This window comes from Canis aureus, chromosome 31, assembly GCF_053574225.1.
Source record: "Canis aureus isolate CA01 chromosome 31, VMU_Caureus_v.1.0, whole genome shotgun sequence".
NCBI lineage: Eukaryota > Metazoa > Chordata > Mammalia > Carnivora > Canidae > Canis > Canis aureus.
In genome coordinates, this window is record NC_135641.1 from 29,272,453 (window position 1) to 29,294,190 (window position 21,738).

A 21,738-nucleotide genomic window follows, 5' to 3' on the forward strand; every position below is an offset into this window, starting at 1 on the left:
ACCGTTGAGCCACCCCAGCTGCCCTAGTTTGACATTTAAATTAATGAGATTACTAATTAGCTAAAAAATACATTACCTTGAAAATTTTGTAAATTTCCATTCTTGGTGGGTTAACGAGTTGAAATTTGAAATATTCTTTTTATGGTTCAGTTCGTATCTCTCTTTACATTTTATCTAACTATTTCTCTCCTCTCTCTCTCTCTCTCTTTCTCTCTCTCTCTCTCTCTGTCTCTCTCTGTCCTGGTGTTGCAGAAACAGGAAAATACCAATGTGCAAAAAGACTCTAAACTCCAATATCTGTGGTCATTGTACTCACAACTGATATATTTCTAATTTTTCCTTGCTTCATAATGACTATATGAAGTGAGTATATCTTTTGCCATATTAGTCTAAATTTATTTTTCAACCCCCCCCCATTTCTATCTATATGACATTCAGTAAAATGGAATTAAGAACAAATGTATAGTTTGGTTAAGTAGAGTTTTACTGATTAAATAGTTTCCAAATGAAATTAAATTAAAGATTGGAAGTGAGGGGATCCCTGGGTGGCACAGCGGTTTGGCGCCTGCCTTTGGCCCAGGGCGCGATCCTGGAGACCCGGGATCGAATCCCACATCGGGCTCCCGTTGCATGGAGCCTGCTTCTCCCTCTGCCTGTGTCTCTGCGCCTCTCTCTCTCTCTGTGACTATCATAAAAAAAAAAAATATTAAAAGATTGGAAGTGAGTTTAAAAAGTAAATGAGAAAGGAATCAACACTGTCTACATTCTGAATTCCTAGAGAATGCAGAAAAAATCTGCTAATTATGTAATTTTATTCCCAGAATGTCTTTCTTGAATTTATATGTTCTTTCTCACACAGGCAATTCAGAAAACAGTGTACTACTACTTATAGATAAAAAGGAGTAGCTTTTATCAGACTAAAATATATAGTTGTTTCCTGCTGAAAACAACTATAAAAACTGAATAAAATACACAACCACAGATGTTGCAAAGCACCAGGGAGCAACAAAAGCGGCTATGATGTGAGGGGTCATGATGATGGAGAAAAAGAAACTTTGGAGAAGTCCAACACATAATTTCCACTGAGGAATTTGATGACTGCCAAGTTGTACATGTATGAGAATCATGGGTCACAAAGTGACGGCTCAAGGCTTAAATGCTAACCAGTGTCTGGGCAGCCTTTTTGGATTGGGGAGCATTATGGATTTGATGTTTGTAACCCCTCAAAATTCATTTCAAAGCCCTAGGACCTGATGTATTGATATTGGAAGAAGGGTCCTTTAAGAAGTAATTAGAGTTAGAACAGGTCATGAGGGTAGGCCTTCATGAGGTTACTGATCTCATATAAAGAGAGAGAAAAATCTTTGTCTCTTTTCTCATGATGCACAGAGGAAAGACTATAAAGACACTGCAGGAAAAGGGCACGTGGGTGGCTCAGTGGTTGAGTGTCTGCCTTTGGCTCAGGTTGTGATCCTGGAGTCCTGGGATCGAGTTCCGCATCATGCTCCCTGCAGGGAGCATGCTTTTCCCTCTGCCTATGTCTCTGCCTTTCTCTGTGTCTCTTATGAATAAATAAATAAAATCTTTTTTTAAAAAAGACACAACAGGAAAGCAGGTGTCTGCAAGCTAAGAGGAAAGTCCTCACTTCAACCCAGCCATGCTGGCATCCTAATCTCAGACTTCTAGTCTTCCGAATAATAAGAAAATAAATTTCTATTGCTTAGGTCACCCAGTCCATGGTATTTTATGGCAGCCTGGGTTGACTAAGACAGAAAAAAAAAAAAAAAAAAAAAAGATAGTTTAGTGTCTGTCAAGGAGGAGGATGCCTGGAATATAGCCAAAGTTTTTGGTTGGGATAACTGAAGAGTAATATCCTAGATATAAAGACAAACTCAGAATAGACAAAGTATCAAAAAAGCCTGAAACACAACCTCAAAATATCTCAAACCCCAGTTGGACTACAATGATCTATTTACTTATGCTATATCTGCCAGCTAGAAGAAAATTAACCCTTCCTCAGAGAAAGATAACATCATGCAGAGATGCAGAGATTTTGTATTTTCCTTATATATAACATACAGCATTCACTTAGGGTAACAAATATAAAGCAGATATATCAAGATATAAGACCATAAAACCAAAAATTCAAAGTCAAATATGGAGGTTAGGGGTAGGGAGAGAAACAACAGACACTTAGGTTATCCAGATGTTTAAGAGAAAAAGACCTCATTATTTATTGTTATGTGGAATAAAATAAAGGGGGAAAGTAGATGAATTAAATGAAAAGATGAATAATTTCTTTGAAACACAGAGAAAAAAAATAAGAATGGAAGACAAAGAAAAGACTAAAAGAGAGATATGGGACACAGTAAAAAATTATAACCTACATGTAGTTCCTGTCCCAGGAAAACTGGAGAGAATGAGGCAAATAATATTTGAATAGATAATAGATAACATCAATCATTTTTATTTTCAAGTTAATGAAAGATATTGATCCACATATTGAAGATGGTCTACAGATTCCAAACAGGATTAAAAAAAATGTCTACAACCCTCTGACCCCCAGTCTATCTACACACATCATACTAAAATGGCAGAGAGCAATTACAAATTTTTTTTTTTAATTTATGATAGTCACACAGGGAGAGAGAGAGAGAGGCAGAGACATAGGCAGAGGGAGAAGCAGGCTCCATGCACCGGGAGCCCGATGTGGGATTCGATCCTGGGTCTCCAGGATCACGCCCTGGGCCAAAGGCAGGCGCCAAACCGCTGCACCACCCAGGGATCCCACAAAATTTTTTTTGAAGAGAGGCATAGAAAAGAGAAATATCACTTAAAGCAACACCAAAAAGATTGGCAATTGACCTCTCAACAGAAATCTAGAAAAGAATGATGTAACAGCTTTAATATACCTAAAGAAAATACTTAGCAATCTATAATTCTATGCTCAGCAAAATTTTTCTTCAAAAGTGAAAGATAAATATATTTTAAGAGAAAAGGAGGGACAGAATTTATCACCAGCAGTCTCCACTAACAGAAATAATGTGGAAATACAGAAATACAGAAGGCAATAAGAATAGTGGAAAGAGAAAATGGGTAGATTCAAATGAATATTTTTTTAAGAGATTTTGTTACTTATTTACTTATTTGAGAGAGAAGGAGCTTGCAGACCTGTGAGTGGGGGCAGGAGCTGCGAGGGAGGGAGATGGAAAGAATTTCAAGCAGACTCCCTGCTGAGCATGGAGCTTGATTCAGGGCTTGATCTCAAGACCCTGAGATCATAACCTGACCCCAAATCAGGAGTCTGATGCTTAACCAGTTGAGCCATTCAGGTGTCTCAGATTCAAATGAATATTAACTTCACAAAAATATTAATGTTTTGTGGGGCTTAAAAATACAGATATAGGATTAAAATTCATGAAAAAAGTATTATAAAAGGCAAAAGGAGGAGAAATGAGTTTGGGATTCTAAGGTTCTAACTATACTGGAGAAGTAGTAAAAAGCAATAAATTGTATTAGATTATTATAAGGAAGTATGCAGTGATCTTTAAAAGAATAAGAAAGACATATACAACTAACCACTTATGGGAAAAAGTAATGTTATAGCAAAAATTTTTGATTAATTAAAAAATGGCAAGAAAATGAAAAAGGAAACTGCAAGAAGTCAAATAGAAAGCAGAATAATTGTGGAATTAAGCCTAAATACATTAATATATTTAATTTTATTAATTACATTAAATATAAATAGATTAAATGCTCTGATTAAAGGACATTATTGTTAGAGTAGATTTTAAAAACCATGACAGTATTCTACTTATGAGATAAATACTTAGAATACAAATACACAGATAGGTTCAAAGTGAAAGAATAGGAAAACATGTAAACATCAACCAAAAAAGCTGGTGTGAAAATAACAGTGCCAGATAAAGGAGATTTTTATGGGCAAAAGCATTACTAGAGACAATGACGTTTCACAATGATGAAGAGGTCAGTTCACCAATAAACAACAATTTGGAGTTTCATGTATCTATATTATAGCATAAATATATAAAGGAAAGTGGACGAAATTAGAAATAAGGACTAGCCAAATTTATAATCATAAAAGGAAACTTTAACACATTTCTCTCATCTGATAGGACAAGCAAGGAAAGATAAACTTAGGGTATCAGAGATTTAAAAATAATTACAAACTTGACATAATAAACACATAGAGAACACTGCACACCACAAATACAGAATACACATTCATCCATACTTTGGCACTTTACCAAGAGTGATCATATTCTAGGTCATAAGGTAAACCTTGAGAATTTCAAAGGTTCGAAATTATTCAAAATAGTTTCTTTGGCCACAGTTACACTAAGTTGTAATTCAGTCCCAGAAAGAGACGTAGAAATCATCAGCTACTTGGAAATTACAAAGTACGCTTTAAAATAATATATGGGATAAGAAGAAATAAAAATGAAATAAGAACATATTTTTAACTAAAATATAATGAAGTCATGTCATATAAAAACTTAAGAGACACATCTAAAGCAGTGCTAATGGGAATGCTTATGGGGTAAATATACATATTAAAGAAAGGCTAAAAATCAATGTTCCAAGCTTCTATCCTAAGAAACTTGAAAAAGAAAAAAAAAAAGAAAAAAGAAAAAGAAAACAGCAAACTTAACCCAAAGGAAGTAGAAGGAAAAAAAAATAATAAATATAAGAACAGAAATCAGTAAAATAGAAAGCATATGTATAATACAGAAAATCATTATATCCATAATGTGATTTGTTGTAGATTAATACCATTAATAATTCACTAATGAAAGTGATCAAGAAAAAGTGAGATAACATACAAATTATTAATAAGTACAAAAAAGGACATATTTTTAGATGCTATGGATATTTAAAATGATGGTAAAAGGATATCATAAACAACCTTATGTCAGTATTTGACAATTTAGATGAAGTAGACAAATTTCTTGATAGATACAGCTTGTCAAATCTGATCAAGAAAAAATAATGTACCTAGATACCCTTGTATCTAATAAGGAAATTGAATCTACTTTTAAATCCCTACCCTGAAAGAAAATTTCTAGGTCCAGATGGCTTTATTGGTGAATTTTTCCAAGTGTTTAGAGAAGAAAATACAATCTTACAAAACTCTCCCAGACTTAAAAATTGGCGCATTCTTTTCTACTCTTTATGGGCCAGCATAATGTTGATTCAAGAACCTGACAAGCATATTGCCAAAACGGAAAAATGCAGACCATAGACAAAAATCTTGAAAATAAAAATACAGACTATAGACAGATCCTAAAGAAAATATTAGCAAATGAAACTAGGCATTATATAAAAAGGTATATATCATACTCAAGTAGAGTTTATTCTAGATATTAAAAGTAATGTGACATTAAATTCAGTGAATATAATTTAGCACACTAATAAAAAGACCAAAAAGTATATGATCTTATAAGACACAGAAAATTATTTGATAGAAATTATCTTCCATTCATGATTTTAAAAAACCCCAACTATTAGCAAACGAGAAAAAGAAGGGAACTTCTTTAACTGACAATATTTTATAAAATGCCTATAGGAAACATCAAATTTAATAGAGAGATATTAAAACCTTTTCCCTTGAGATATAAAACAATACAAGGATGCTGCAATCATTTCTGCTTTACATGGTACCCAAAGTTTTATCCAGGGAAAGACAAGAAAAAGTAAAAATCTCTCTATATATGTAATAATGTAACTTTAAAACATAAAAAGGAAACCTGATACTATTAGAGGGGAAAATTAGATACTATCTGCAATTATAGTTGGTGTTTTTAACATTTTTTAATTAGCAGCTAATAGGAAAAACAGATTAAAAAATAATAGTAAGATTAAAAAAGATTTGAACAGCATGCTTTGAATTTGACAACATTTGACAAATTTGACATTTGTAGAAATTATACCCATCAACTGAAGAATACATATTATTGTTCCAGAAGCATGTGACACTCTTACTAAAAAAGGACCCTAGGTTATACCATAAAGCAAGTCTCAATAATTACAAAAGTTTAAAATTAAGTAGAATGTATTTTTATATAACAGTAGAATTAAGTTATATGTCAATAACAGAAAAGATGTCCCAATTACTTGTGGTCATGTAATTTGAAGTAATTCATATTTTATAGATATCACAATGGAAACTCAAAACATTTTTAAATGAGTAATAATGAAATTATGATATATCAAAACTTGCATGACAAAGTTAAAACAATGTTTAAAGAGAAATTTATGGATTTTGATGCATATATTAGATAAAGATTAAAAATAATTTTTTACCTTGATCAGCTAGAAAGAGTAGCAAATCATATCCAAACAAAATAGAAGGAAGGAAATAATAAAGATAACAGCAGTAATTAATGAAATAGAAAGTAGATGCACAATAGGAAAAACAAAAACTGAAAGTTATTTAAAACATTATTAATACAATTGATAAACTTCTAATAAGACTGATCGAGAGAAAGAGAGAAAATGCAGGTTACTGATATTAGGAATAAAAAGAATGAGGAGATGGCTATGAATCCTACAGATATTAAAAAATAGTAAACATATTGTGAAGAATTTTTTTTTTAATTTTTATTTATTTATGATAGAGAGAGAGAGAGAGAGAGAGAGGCAGAGACACAGGCAGAGGGAGAAGCAGGCTCCATGCACCGGGAGCCCGACGTGGGATTCGATCCCGGGTCTCCAGGATCGCGCCCTGGGCCAAAGGCAGGCGCCAAACCGCTGCGCCACCCAGGGATCCCCATATTGTGAAGAATTTTATGCTACTTTGACTATTTCATTGAAACAGACAAATTCCTTGAAAAATAGACCTTATCAAAACTGACCTGAGAAAAAAAGAGAACATCTGAATTCTTACACGTATCAAGAAAACTAAATCCATTTTCAAAAGGCTTCCCACAGAGAAAACTACTAACTCTGATGATTTCTCTGATAAATCTTCCAAACATTAATGACAGAAATAACAACAATCCAAGATTCAGTTATCTTCCAGATAACTGAAAAACAGAAGACATTTCCTAACTCATTTTATTGCAAGGATATTGAAATGAAGGAAATGCGCAGGCTAATCTCTTTTATAAATATAGAAACAAAAATCTTGAGTAAATCATTAGCAAATTGCATATAAAAGATAATTATAACTTAGTAGGATTTATCTCAGGAATGCAAGGGTAGTTTAACAATAGAGATTCAACCAGTGCAATTTACTACATTAATACAATCACAGAAGGAGATTTTAATACAACATTTTCAGAAATTGATAGCTCATGAAGAAAAAAAATAGTAGCACTGTAGTAATATGAATAATGCATTTAATTAGCTTGCTCCAGTACCTATATAGAACTTAGCATCAAATAGAGGACTTAAATTATTTTCAAGCATACACAAAAAACATTTTCCCAAATGAACCTTCAATAATTCCACAATGGGACTCCAGACAGATTACCAAGAACTGATACCATACAGAGTACATTCAGTTATCAAAAACAATTAAATAAGAAATTAATTGAAAAGATTTCAGAAATAAATTTATTTGAAAGCAAGGGAACATTTAACTTATAAGTTAAAGAGGTCATCATAACTGAAAACACAAAATATTTTGTTTTGAACAAAACAAAGGAATTGTATATAAAATTGTGTGATGCCGCTTTTATTTAAACAGAATAATGAAAACGGGATAAGGTTTCTTTTTTTTCTTTTAAAGATTTTATTTATTTATTTATGAAAGGCACAGAGAGAGAGGCAGAGACATAGGAAGAGGGATAAGTAGGCTTCCTGCAGGAGGCCAAATACGACACTTGATCCCAGGTCCTCAGGATCAGGACCTGAGCCAAAGGCAGATGCTCAACCACTGAGCCACCCAGGTGCCTCTTGGGATAAAGTTTCAAGTCAAGAGTAAGAATAGAAAAAGAGAAAACAAAGAATATAGGAAAAGGATGCATCAGAAATTAGTGAAATAAAGAATAAAAGAGAAATGATCAAAAGTAAAAATCTCGTTATTTGAATAATAAAGCAACTATGGTGAAATTAATTGAGAAGAGGAAGAAAATCACAAATAAATAGTGAAAGGAATAAGAAAGGGAAAATATTATAAATACAGTTGAATTTTTAAGATAATGCCAAAAGAATACCGTGAGCAATTTTTGCCAATAAATTAAAAAATCTGAATGAGGTGGAGAGTATAAGTAACCCCCATCAAAAAACCAGAAACTGAAGATGTTTATTTTTTTCTGAAGATGTTTATTTTTTTATTTTTTTTAAAGATTTTATTTATTTATTCATGAGAGACACATGGCAGAGGGAGAAGCAGGCTCCATGCAGGGAGCCCAATGTGGGACTTGATCCCAGGACTCCAGGATCGTGCCCTGGGCTGAAGGCAGGAGCTTAACCGCTAAGCCACCCAGGGATCCCCTCCTGAAGATGTTTAAAAGCTAACAGAATGAAAACTTAAAAAAATGGATTAAGAGTAAAAAATGATAACAACAGAAGACAGTTTGATAAGTGAATTTCTCCAAAACTAAATGGAAATAAATCATCTCTTTCATATGCAAACTGTTTCAGAGAACAGAAAAGAGGTAAGTTACCTAACTCATTTTAAGACTATAATGATAGTCTAATATTACTAATGAACATAAATGCACAAGTTATAGATGATACCATACAAACAATATAACCTAGTACTGCACACACGTACCTATTTGAACAAATAAGATTTTTTTTCTAAAAAACAATAATTCAGCATTAAGATTTTATTAGTGTAATTTATAAGGTAACAAGTTTATTGGCGCTGTGGGGAGATGTGGGTAACAAGAGAAATTCAGCTTTAGAACTATTATTTAACTTATTTTGTTTTTAAAAGGTCTGAAGCAACGATGACAAAATGTTACTCTATCGAGGTGATGCCTTTTTTATGTTATCCTCTGCACTTTACTGATTTTGGAATTTTTCACTTAATTCTAGATGCTAGTCAAATTTTTCTGTTTTAGCAGTAGATAAAACTATTCCGTACTGAAAAAAGCCCCTAAAAACCAACCTCCTGCTCCTTTGATTTATTCAATTACAGTGGAGCTTTTGCCTTTGCTTATAAAAAAAAAATAAAAGCTGTCTGTGTTGCTGTGAATAAGAAAATCAGATAAACCTCAAAGGTCATGATCGATGTTCTCTGAGGTTTCTTTGTTCTTAACTCCGTTCAGGGATCTGAACTGATGCCTTTCTGGGGAAGAGTCTCTTTTCCTCTGGGACAGTGCTGCTTTATGTGGTGTGGGGAAGTGGCCCCAGAGTCCCCCAGGCATGTTGGGGGGTGAGGTGTCCCAGCTTCAGGGCCTGGCAACTCCCCGACAGTCTCTTTTAATGCAAGTATTTGATTCTGTTGGAGGCCACCAGCTTCTTATAAAGCTGCCCGTGAGCCAGTGTCAGAGATTCATCTCCCCATGATCTTCTTTCATCTGACACACCATCTGTCTCTCTCCTTAGAGAAATACAGAGGAGAAACAGAGGTGGAATTTAATCACTGAGGTCTCTAGGCTCCTGAACTCCCAATTTGTGAGCTTCAGCTAAGCTCCCGAATCCCTTTGCTGCAGGGAGGAAGAAAAGAGTCATTTTTGCACTTAACTGAAACTGTGCTTTTAAGAAATGATCGATTCTCCTTTCCATTCTTGTCATCGTCGTCGACTTAAACTAAAATGATGCTGTGGATGATAATACTAATGTCAGCAAGCACAAGGTACTGGATTCCTTCATGTGTCCTGACTCCCCGGGTTTGTCAGCATGGCTTGGGTTTCTACCCTTGACAGGAGTTGGCCTGAGACAGTAGAATAGGGCAACGTGTGTAGAAGCCTCAGCACCGTGCAGAGTAAGTGTTCAGTGTATGGTCTCTACTCTGGCCCCATTCAAATCCTCTTTGATCAGGAGGAAACAGCACAAGGTAGGATAGAGGGCTTCTTTCAGGGTCATGGAGGGATTTTGGAGGAGGCAAGTAGACTTTGAATTGTCTCCATGGTAGTTTTAGAAGGATCTGGATAATACCACCCTTCCATCAGAGTGAAAAGAAAGCCTCTCTTGGGCCTTAGAGTAGGGGCAGGCAAAGCTTTTTTGTAAAGGGCAAACTAGTGAACATTTTGGGCTTTGTGGGCCACTTAGAGTCTCAGTCACATACTCTTTGTATGTATTCTTTTTGAAACCCTTTAAAAATATGAAAACCATCCTTAGCTCAAAAGCCATACAAAAACAGGTTGTGAACTGGATTTGACCACATAGTTCACTCATCCTTGCCACCAACCTGTGTGAGATTCTCTAGGGCCAAAGAGTGGCCAGAGGATGCTGTGTGAGGGGAGGGGTGAGGGCAGAGCTGGGAAGGATGGCTGATGTCCACATAAATGTTCATGAAGCCACTGTGGTAGAGAGTGGACGAGGGATGGGAAGAGATGGGGTGTGTCGTGCAGCAGGCTCTCCACATGCGATCTTGTTCTGGTTTAGAACTCCAAAGTATCTGAGAATTTTAAATTTAGAAATAGACTTCGTGTAATGTGGGTACATTTGTCAGTGGGACCTAGATTCCTATTTTGTTGACTAGTCTGTTAGCTGAAGTTCGCAACTTCTAAAAATTTAGGCATAGGGTGCATGGGCCTTTATTTGCATTCTTACCCAAGGCTGCACAAATGTGGAGAACAAATTGTCCTAAAATACAGAAAAAAGCAAAACAGAAAAACCCCAATTCCTGACTATGTCCCTAATAAACCTGTTGTTGATATGTAGTCCCAGCAGATTTTGTTTGCAGAAATCACAGCCAACCAGAGAGTCTAAGAACTGAGCCAACCTCCAGGCTTTACACAGCTCTGTCACAAGTCCCACCTTGATATATATACAACTTATGGAGTCAGTATTCCCTGACTCAATACTCAAATGCCTGCAAGGGTCTGGGTAATTAAAGTGAAAGAGATAGATCAGATGCCAGAAAAAACTACACACTAACAGAAGGAAAGGCCCTTCTAAACCCAACTGTCACCATTCATGTCCTGCGACTGCTGTCACAGAAGAATGCTGGCCTGGTGTTGCCAAGTTCCAATTTTTTTTTTAAAGGCTGGAAATCTGAATTTATATATAAAATTTCAAAATCTTAAAAGTTGGACAATTAATTTAAAATCTTAAAAAAAAAAAAAGTCTGTGTTGGTCAAGAAGACTGGTCTGTGGGGCTGCATTTAGTCCATGGAAGGACAATTTGCCACTTCTACTCTAATTATTTCTAACTGAATATGAGGCGTCCTCAGAGTTGAAGCCCCTCTGTTATTCATATTTATCTAAAATGTAACCTCCATGTGCATGCTGTGGGCACTATAGGAATAACGGAAAGAGCACGTGATCATGAGCTCGGAGACCTGGCCTCTGCGTCCTGAATTGCCTTCTCTATTCTGTGCGATTTGGAGCAAACTGATTATCATAGTCCTTTGTTCCCTCAGCTGGGAGAATTAGCTAGATGGTATTTTAGTTCCCTTCCAACTTGCATATTTTAGTTTTCTTTTTTTTCATTGTCATCAGAGATGTGACCTAAGTAAAGTTTAAACATACTAAGCTTGGTTTCATAGCATTGCACCACTACAAAAGTTATTATCAACTTGTAATCTGTTTATCATATTTTCTCAGATCTATGTATGGTAACAGAAATTTATTAAAACTGAGTTTTCAAGTCATTTGCAACACAATATTATTCAAACCGAGTGTCAATAGGAAATATCACCTTTATGTTCTCATTTCACACATATGAAATATTCTTTAATATAAACAATCTTTAATGCCCAGAAGATATTGTCCTTTTTTTTTTTTCTGGTGGGGAAAATGCCCCAAGGATACACAATGGGTAAATTATGACAGCATGGTTTACATTTTGTTCCTTGTATTTTGTCCTTGAAAGTAACCCATGCGCAGTGTTGTTCTCTGCTTCTAGAATAGATTGTTTAGTTTCAAGCAATCCTGCAAGTGTAATGGGGTTGATTATATTTACAAAAATGTGGTAATGTGTCACAGGGGATGGTGCCACACTTCTATCAACAAAGGAGGAGACACAAGGTGCATTTTTAAAATTCTGAGTTAAGTGTCAGGAGATGCCAGAGAAGAGCTTTGGAGGTAAGGGATTTTGGCAGACATATGCCAGGCCAGTCTCTATCACTTATGAGTAATGTCATGAGCCAGTTTTTCTTCCAAGTAATCTTTTTTTAAAAGCATGTTATTGAGATATAATTTATACAGCATGAAATTATCTCATTTTTAAATGTACACTTTAATAAATTTTCATGTATTTGCAGAGTTCTATAACCATCACCAAAATCTAATTTTAAAACATTTCCAGCAGCCTAAAGAGAGACCTTGTGCTCTTTTAGAGTTATTCCCATTCCCACCCCTAGCCCCGGGGCAACCCCCAGCCCCGGGGCAACCCCCAGCCCCAGGGCAACCACTAATCTACTTTCTGTCTCTATATATTTGCTTTTTTTGTGACATGCTATATAAATGAAATCATATATGTTCTTTTGTGTCTGGCTTTTTTCACTTAGCATAACATTTTTGAGGTTCAGTCATTCATACTACTTTGTTCCTTTTTATTGCTGCGTAGTATCCATGGATAGAGTATCACGTGCCGTTCATCCATTCATTAGTCAGTGGACATTTGGGCTATTTCCACCTGTTAGTTCTTGAGAATAACGACACTCTTGAGAATAACGACACGTGTCCAAATCTTGGTGTGAGAGAAGTCATCGTGAAGTTTTGCCGCCAAGTTGCCTTTTTTGGCATCTACTAAATTTGAGGGAAATCCATGCAACATCCCTCCCACTCACTGGCATCCTGATTTGCAAAACTGAATTTCCAAAAATTTCCAAAAATCACACCGACAACTGAGAGTAGCCTTGTGTGTAGTCACGGGAATTTGCGGGCCATGAGGACATCACTTGTCAAGTGTGCTCTAGAAGGAAAAGGCTGAGTGGAGCGCTAGTCTATCACGAACTCGGCTGCACCCATTTCTGCTGGGTTTGTTACTGAATGGATGAGAGGGTTTTTTTGGTGGACCTACAAGGGAAAGGCTGTGGGCTAAGTTTCTTGGGCCATTTCTTTGTTTCATTTAAGTCCAGATCTTTCTAAGAGCTACATTTTCTCTTTCTACATGCTCAAGGGAGCTAGCATTCAGTTCTCTTCTTTCCACAGATAATATCCAGAGATTTTTCTCTCAATCCTGTGCCCACCCTCCCCCAGAGACTGTAGTGGAGCAGTATGTGGAGCTTTCCTCTCTCTACCCATAACTTCAGGGCTTTATTACTAACCCCAAGGAGGGAACAGAATGAAAAGCAAAGCAACAAGTGGCAGTTGCGAAGTTTCCTTGGGCCTTATAGCATCATCATAGTTATTCCTTATCTATAGTGAAAGATAGGGATTCCACTTTTGTGCTCTTCTGAAGTATCCTTGGGGGCTCAGGCAGTTTCACTTCCTTAGGTGATGTAGGGCCAGGGCTCTCATTCTTAATCTCTTTCGCCAGAAGTTGAACATTCCCCTTTCCTCCTGTTGTTCCTCCGGCTTTTCACTTCTTCATAATTCCTCTCTTTTAGCACCTAAGACTGAAGAAGAGAGATAGGGCAGATGTGTGAATTAGTTTGAGATTTCTCAATTCAAATGGATTATTATGATCTCAGGTGAACTCACTCCTCTGGCTTTGTTGGTCCCCTTGCCAGTCTCTGTTACTGGTCTGGTGAAATATAGGAAAAATCAAATAGGGTCATTCTCTGACTGCAGCACAAACATCTTTGCCCATCCAATTGGCTGCCTATATTTTGAATGTTGCTTGAGATTATGGTGATTTTTTTTTCAGTGATTTTAAAAGCTCAGACTTTCCTCTCCCACATCCTTTATTAAGAAGGGTTTGGGCAAATACTGATTATAGCCCTGATGATACTCCAAGTCTGCAATCATTGCCTGTTGTTTGGACCCTATGCTCCAAGTCATTCTAAGCATAACATACAAATCAAAGATTTGCCTCAAAGAGCAGCAGCCTGCAAACTTTCCAAAATATTCATGGTCATAATGACATATTTAATAGGAGCAGAGAAGCCAATTAACTAAGAGATATGACATGGGAGATGAAATTTCTTTTAAATCCAGACTGTAGGAAGAGATTTTGTAGTACTATTATCTTATGATGACAATGACATCAGGAGAGGGGTCTTATGGTTACTCCTCTCTTTTTCTTATTCATTTAATTATAGTTCTTTGGTTCTTTTTTCAATCAGATCTGAGTTTGAATCTTAGCTCTACTTTGCTACGTAATGTCTCTAAGATTTATTAATAACTAGGGTGGCCAACTTTCTCAATTTGCTCAGGACTGAGGGTTTTATAGAGACATGGGACTTTTTATGCTAAAAGTGGTAGTGCCAAGCAAGCCAGGATGAGTTGGTCACGATATTAATGACATGAGACTTAAATAATACCTACCTGAAGGTTGTTGTGAGGATTCTGAGCTAGCAGAAAGCCTAAGCGAAAGAAATTCTAAATAAATGGAAAATGTTTTTATGCAACTCTTTTCAGTAGTCTTCTTCTCTGGCTTTATTACCACTTGACCATTGCTTTTGAATCAGACATTCCAGGAAAACCAGAATCACATTGATATAGATTTGTGCTCCTTTTTTTTTTTAAGTGAAGTTTTTTAAAAATATGTTGAAATATAAATAATGTGAAATTCATCACCTTAACCTTTTTAAGTGTATAGTTCAGTAAGCTAAGTACATTCACATTGTTGTGTAACCAATATACAGAACTCTTTTCATTTTAAAACTGAAATTCTTTGAACCCCAGCTCTTTACTTCCTCTTCTCTGGAAGAGGAAACCACCATCATTTTTTGTCTCTATGAATTTGACTCTAGGTACTTCATGTAAGTCATATGGTATTTGTGTTTTTGTGATGACTTCTTTATCCATAATGTCCTCAAGTTTCATCCCTAGTATAGAATGTGTCAGAGTTTCCCTCCTTTTTTAAGACTTAATAGTATTGCATTTTATGTGAATACCACATTTTATCCATTAATGGATACTTGAGTTGTTTCCAGTTTCTGGCTACTGTGAATAAAGCTGCTATCAACTTGGGTGTACAAATACCTCTTTGAGACCCTGCTTTTAATTCTTTTGGGCATACACCCAGAAGTAGAATTATTGGTTAAATTAGTACTTATTAAATTTTAATGCACTCAGATAACTTTGGAATCTTGTTGAGATACAGATTCTTATACAGTAGGTCTGAGATTCTGTAGCTACCAGGTCATGTCAGTGCTGCTGGTGGGCAGACCACTTTGAAGTGCAAGGGCAGAGAAAAAGTGAACTAGCTTAGATGTGAAATGTAATCGTAGTTAAATTACTTAGCTCTCTGGGCCTGTTTGGCCATTCATAAAATGAAGGGGCTAGGCTAGATGACTTCTAAGGTCATTTCTTTCTTGATATTCTGTATTATTATGCTTATTTAGGATAAGTTTTATTTTCATTTACACTGTTTGCAATAAAACATACGGAAAACAATAACTCCTGTATTGTAGAAACTGGAAGGATTGCTGATAGGTTTGGAGAGCTATGAAAATTAGACCAATAAATCTAAGAGATCAATAGAACTAGATATTATCAGACCAATGAGCAAATGAGAGCAAATAGACTTGTATAGAAAGTAGATCCTTCTTCAACTTTCTTGGTTCCTATTTATGAAAGTATTCATCAACTATTATGGCAGCAAAACTACTAGTCTTTTAAAATTTCTATTTTAAAGAAGAGGAAGCAGAGAAATTTCATAGTGACAATAGGAAAAAACTTTGACCTGAGATGATATTAAAAGAAGAGTGCTTTTAGTTACATATAATTTTATTCAAGGACAAGCAAGGTGGAAGGGAGATGAACTAAAGGCTAGAGCAATCATGTGCTGGTAATGGTTCACCATCAGCTGGGGAGGGACACCCTGATTTGTAGTATTCACCAGTGTGTAAATGCTCCTATGAGACTACTTACCATCTACCAATACAACACCAATTGGCTAGCAAAATTTCTGAAATTTCAATAATCAGTTTTCATGAGCTGGTACAAGCCAGCTCTGGCAACACCATACAGAAGAGTAAGTTTCCTATCATTGAGTTCTTGGGATTAGATAAATGAAACTGTTCTAATAATCTCATTCTTTCCCTATATTGCAGTGGGTTTTTAGCTCAAGCTGAATACTAAAATCATCACAGCAACATTTCCAAAAACACCAAGGGTCAGGTCTCCCAACTCAATTAAATCAGAAATTCTTGGGCACTTCAGAGGTTTAAATGGGGAGCCAGAGATGAAAGTAGCAAAGTCCTATCAATGCTGTGCCATCAAATGATCTCATTAAATTCAGCCTCTCAAGTTCTTCCTCCTGCCAAGAATATTAACAGAACCAAAGAGTAAAATCTGTAGAAGTGAATGATGCTTTCCTAATCTATCAGCTAAACTTTGTGTGGGCTGTGGGAATTTCAAACCCCTTGAAGGATATAATATCTCGATTAAGCCATGGCTGATCAAGTTGTGCTTGGCTGGACTGTAGGTCTTATTCTAAGACTGCACAACCAGCAGGAACCCAAAGGTCAAAAAAGATAAAAACCTGGGTGGCAGGCACTGGGGGGGGGGGGGGGCACTTGATGGGATGAGCACTGGGTGTTGTGCTATATTTTGGCAAATTGAACTCCAGTAAAAAATATATGTATAAAAAAAATAAAATGCTAAAAAAAAAATGATAAAAACCAACGAGACTCATGGTAGTCATGTCCATTGAATTCCCATTGAATGTCTGTTGAAATCCTACTCTTTATAACTAGGCCAGGCAGAACTTGATGGGAGCAGAGAGATTGGGGTTGGCAAGTGGGAGGTTAGGAAGAAATAAAGTTGTGATTAAAGAGGCAAATTTCAGAATTAAAACTTGTAGAAAATAATTGCATTCAAGAAATGATTTGGAGCCAGTTGGAACTGAGTATGGGCTGCTAGAGAATAGAGTGAAGGAGTGATAGGATCATCCAAGGCCAGAGAAGTTGATGGAACAGATGATGTATGAGTAATGGGAACTCACCCCAGAATAATGGCAGGCAATGGGTGGAGGAAGGAAGAGGGTGAGAAAGAGAATAACAACATGACTCGCAATATTGATGGAGCATCTACCATGTGCCAGGTACAGCAGGAGCTACTTTGTATTTTCTCATTTAATTCTCAAATCTATCTAATGAGGTTGTGACTATTATGATCATTTCTATTTTATAATCGAGAGATCAGAGCTCAGAAGGTTAATCTTACCCAAACACAGAATATAACTGTAAATTCTTTACAAAATCAAGTCTTCCAATTCCAGAATCCACTCTTTGAACCTCTACACTACTGCCATTTGTTGAATATCTACCATTTACTTGCCATTGTGCTAGGTGAATTATCTCATTGAGTTCCTACAAAAACTCCAACATTTTGTTGTCCTCATATACCAAAAAGAGAACTAAGGCAGCAGTTAAGTGACTTCCCATAGCTAAAGCAAGTAGAAATCGGGCTGATATCCAAAATTAATCATGGCTTCAAAGATGATGTTGAACCCCAAAGTCCTGGTGACAAATTTCTGGAGGATTTGAGAGAATGCCATGAAGGTCAGTAGACGTATTACAATACGTACGATTGTATTGTATTACGTATACAATACAATCATATTAAAAAATGGGAAAATATCAGGTAACTAAATAGTATGCTTTTCAAACAGGGGGAGCTATTATATAGATACGACATCATTTGCCTGTTTACCCCATACTTTCACTGTTCAGTATGCAACTGGACTCTTGAGACCTTTTCTGAAAATCTCTAAGTTCTCTTTCTCTGTAGTTCTCTCTTCTCTAGTACTCTGCATTATAGATTCTAACCGCCTGAGCCTCCCTAGAATCCCAGTCCAGAAAATTCATGGAACTCTGCCTGGGTTCACACACCTGTACTACAACCTGGAAACTCTCTCTGGATTGTAATATGGGGCCATCACAGGACTCATCTAATTTTTTCCCCATTCTCAAAAACCCCTGCTCTTGGTTGTCTGCTGTCCAATTACTTAAAAACCATTGCTTCACTTCATGTACATGTTTTGTGCTTTTGTTTTCCCCTAACTTTTCTAGGAGAGATAGTAGGTTTCTATTATTTCATCTTGGATGTTAGTAAAGGTGCTCTCAACATGTACTGGATCAGAATTGGAACTTCTCTAATTTTCCAACTAAATCTCCTTTAAACAACCCCAAGTGTTTTTTATCCCTGGTGCTTCTCAAAATCTTACCATTTGGTTTAAAGGCATTTTGTCATATAAGCCCTCTGTTCTGATTTAAGTATGTATTGTTTGGGAAACCTCTTCGTTCTGATTGCTCACATTTGCTTTAAGTGGTTATGCTTTCTGCCTTTTGTCCAGTACACTCCCACATGGCAACATGGTCTACTCAGCATCAGGCTGGGAGTACACAGTCACCGGCTCCAGTTCCAGTCCTGCCGTTAATACACAGTCTGACTTTGGACACTTTGCCTCTCTCAGCTTCAAACTTCCCATTTATAAAATGTTTTAGAGGTGGGTGGAATAAATGGACTTGAATTTCTTTCCAAGGTTAAGATCCCTTGTTTTTTTTTTTTTTTTTCTAAAGATTTTATTTATTCATTTGAGAGAGAGAGAGAGACAGAGAGACAGAGGGACACAGGCGAGGGAGAAGCAGGCTGCATGCAGGTAGCCCGATGTGGGACCCGATCCCGGGACCCCAGGATCAGGCCCTGGGCTAAAGGCGGCGCTAAACCGTTGAGCCACCCAGCCTGCCCAGATCCCTTGTTTTTAATGTGTGTCATGCCTCAATCATTTTGATGTAGTTCCTGAAAAATGAGGACCCCAGTCATCTCAATATTCGTATCTGCTGTGAGCCCAGGCTGAGAATTTTTGAAGGACGCTGGGTGATTCATCCATTCTTGTTTCCTATACTCTCTTCTGCTGTCTGTAAGGAATTGTGGTTTATGGCAGCTTTTACCTCCATGGTCCTCCAGGGACAGAAACAGGAGAGGCCATAGTTAGCAGGAAGGATCTCTTTTGTGGCCTGCTTCATTGAGAGTGACTGGCTCTCCATTTGTCTTTGTTGAAAGAGCCAATCAGCAGGCTTAGGACCTGGGGTTCTTTCACATTCATTCCTGGCTGATTGGTGATTCACAGAGTCCATTAAAATGCCTGGATGACCAAGAGCTCAATTTTCCCAGATGAAGCCTGTTTGGCAGCAAAGAGGCTATTTCTCCCCCTTAGCAACCACTGAAGAGTCAGCATTTGTAGCCTTGGGGGAAGTACATCTCAGCACACTATATTAACCTCTCTGGCACTGCCTGGTGGCCCTGGTCCAGCAGCTAGCGAGCCAGCGTTAAGGTTTACGATTGCTCAGGCATTGATAAGTGGCCATGCTGACGGTGCAGCAGTGCTCAGGAAGGGAGCTTATTACTTCTAGGCTCTCCAGGAGAACATGCGAGAGCTATTTATTGTGAGCCCTTTTCCCACAGGTTGGAAATCTGTGCACTTATATGCTTTCCTTTTCTAATATACAGTTAGAAATATAACGAGGTGATTTCTAAAACATGAAAGTTACAAATTTATGTGTCAGTGGGGTTTTCAGGTTTTTCCACTTTCTAAACAGTGAGGCTGTAGGCGTTATATGAGCTTGGTGATAGGTCTACCTCACCCTGAATTCATAGCCATGACTGTGCTATGAACTGTAAATTCCTCATGTGAGAGGTTAGTGTTATTGCTGGCTTCCCTGCTTTGCTATATTCCCTAGTTTCTGGTTCTGCTAAGGAAGAATTTTCTTTTTACCATCTTTCTTAGTCACCCAGAGCCATCTCACCTCCATTCTTGATGTTGATTTGATTTTCCTCCCTACTCTGACATTCCCACCCCTGTCATCTCAGGGATGAGGTGCTCTGGCCTTTCCCCTCTTCCTCTTCTCTGCCGCCACTTGGACAACTCCATCCGCTTGTAGAGACAGAGGTGGCTCCTGAGAGCGCTCTGCTACAGTGTTCTCTCTTATGCTTAGCTGTCACCCGAAAAGAACACCCGTTTCAGGTCTGTCACTGCTGACTTGTCCTAGCTCAGTTCTAGCCGTGTATTAACAACAGCAGCAGCAGCCGCTGCAACTACCACCCGAGCACTTACCATGGACTAAATCTATGTGTACAGTCCCATTAAACCTTACAGCAACACAATGGGTAGGTGCTCTGATTATAGTCATTACAGAACCTGGGAAACCAAAGTACAGAGAACTTAAAGTAACTTTCCTCAGGACACAGAGTTAGTAAACAGCAGAGCCCAAATTCAAATCAGAATCTGATTAGCCAGGCAGCCCCAGTGGCTCAGAGGTTTAGTGCCGCCTGCAGCCCAGAGTATGATCCTGGAGACCCGGGATCAAGTCCCACGTCAGGCTCCCTGCAAGGGGCCTGCTTCTCCCTCTGCCTGTGTCTCTGCCCCCCTCTCTCTCTCCCTCTCTGTGTCTCTCATGAATAAATAAATAAAATCTTTAAAAAAAAATCTGAATAGCCTCCAGAGCTTATTGGATTTCCAAAGTATTTCTCTTGAAGGTTATCTCACAGACTGCTGCTAACCAAATATCTACACCACAGTACTTAAGAGTAGGCCAGGGAGAAGGAATTGTAACTGAGAAATACTTTCATAATGAAGGCAGACCTATTTTCTGAGCAAAGATAGGCGGGTGCAAGGAGAATTTTCCTGTACGGTGAAGATAAATTGGAATTTACTTCACTTATTTTCAATATAGTTCTCAGTTATTTAAACATAAAGTTAACCTTAACGGAATGTTACTAGCTTCTGTAATAGAAACGCTCACATAGGAGACGGTATAATGAAGATGCATGTACACGATCAGAGGAAAAGACTTGTATATGGGACATACAATATCACTCAACAAGGGATATTAAATCAATCATATTAATAAAAGTAAATCAATCATATTTCAGCAGAAGGCACAGAACATTTTGGATTAAAATTCACAAATACAGGTAAGTTTTCATCATTTTAATAGCAGTCACTGAGTGACTTGGTCGAGGCACTTAAACACTCTGACTTTGATAACATGTTGTTTTCTCTTTAAAAATTCAAGTAGACCTTAACCTCTAGTCTAAATTTTGTGTACATGAAGTGTCTCAGAGATATGCTATTAATAGAGCAAGGGCAATGATAATGAAATCTACATAACTATATATTTATGGCACCTTTCACAAAGGCATTTTTGTTTTCTTAGAGGGGTGATTATTCAGACTATTTTGGGATAGGTCAAACTCTCTTGGCAAAAGTGCTTTCAGAGGTGAACTCGTAGTGGAAAAGTTCTGATAAAACCGTGAGTTTGTTTTTGACATAAATTTGACATTATTTTATAACCTTGATTCCTAACTCCACAGGACAAAATTTGCTGGGGAGGTAAAATGTTCAGTGGCCAACATAAAGATGTTTACTTATTTGAAGGGTGCATAATATCTAATCATGTAAAGTATTTGCTTTTTCTGTTACTGTCATCCAATGGACATTTCCAGAAAGTCAACAATAGCATTTAAAGAGCCCCTTTCTACTATTCTTTGTGGAATAAATGTTTTGGGTTTTGCTGTAAATATTTTAGGTTCAGC

At 37.0% G+C, this 21,738-nt stretch overlaps 1 long non-coding RNA gene across 1 annotated transcript in view; it reads right to left on the reverse strand.

Annotated features, from left to right (window-relative positions):
- Positions 1-11,691: 11,691 nt before the first annotated feature.
- The window catches only part of LOC144302235 (uncharacterized), a 29,244-nt gene continuing 19,197 nt past the window's right edge, over positions 11,692-21,738 (reverse strand). Inside the window, exon 2 of the long non-coding RNA XR_013369075.1 lies at positions 11,692-13,646. This is a non-coding gene — a long non-coding RNA (uncharacterized LOC144302235). The remainder of the gene's footprint in view (positions 13,647-21,738) is intronic.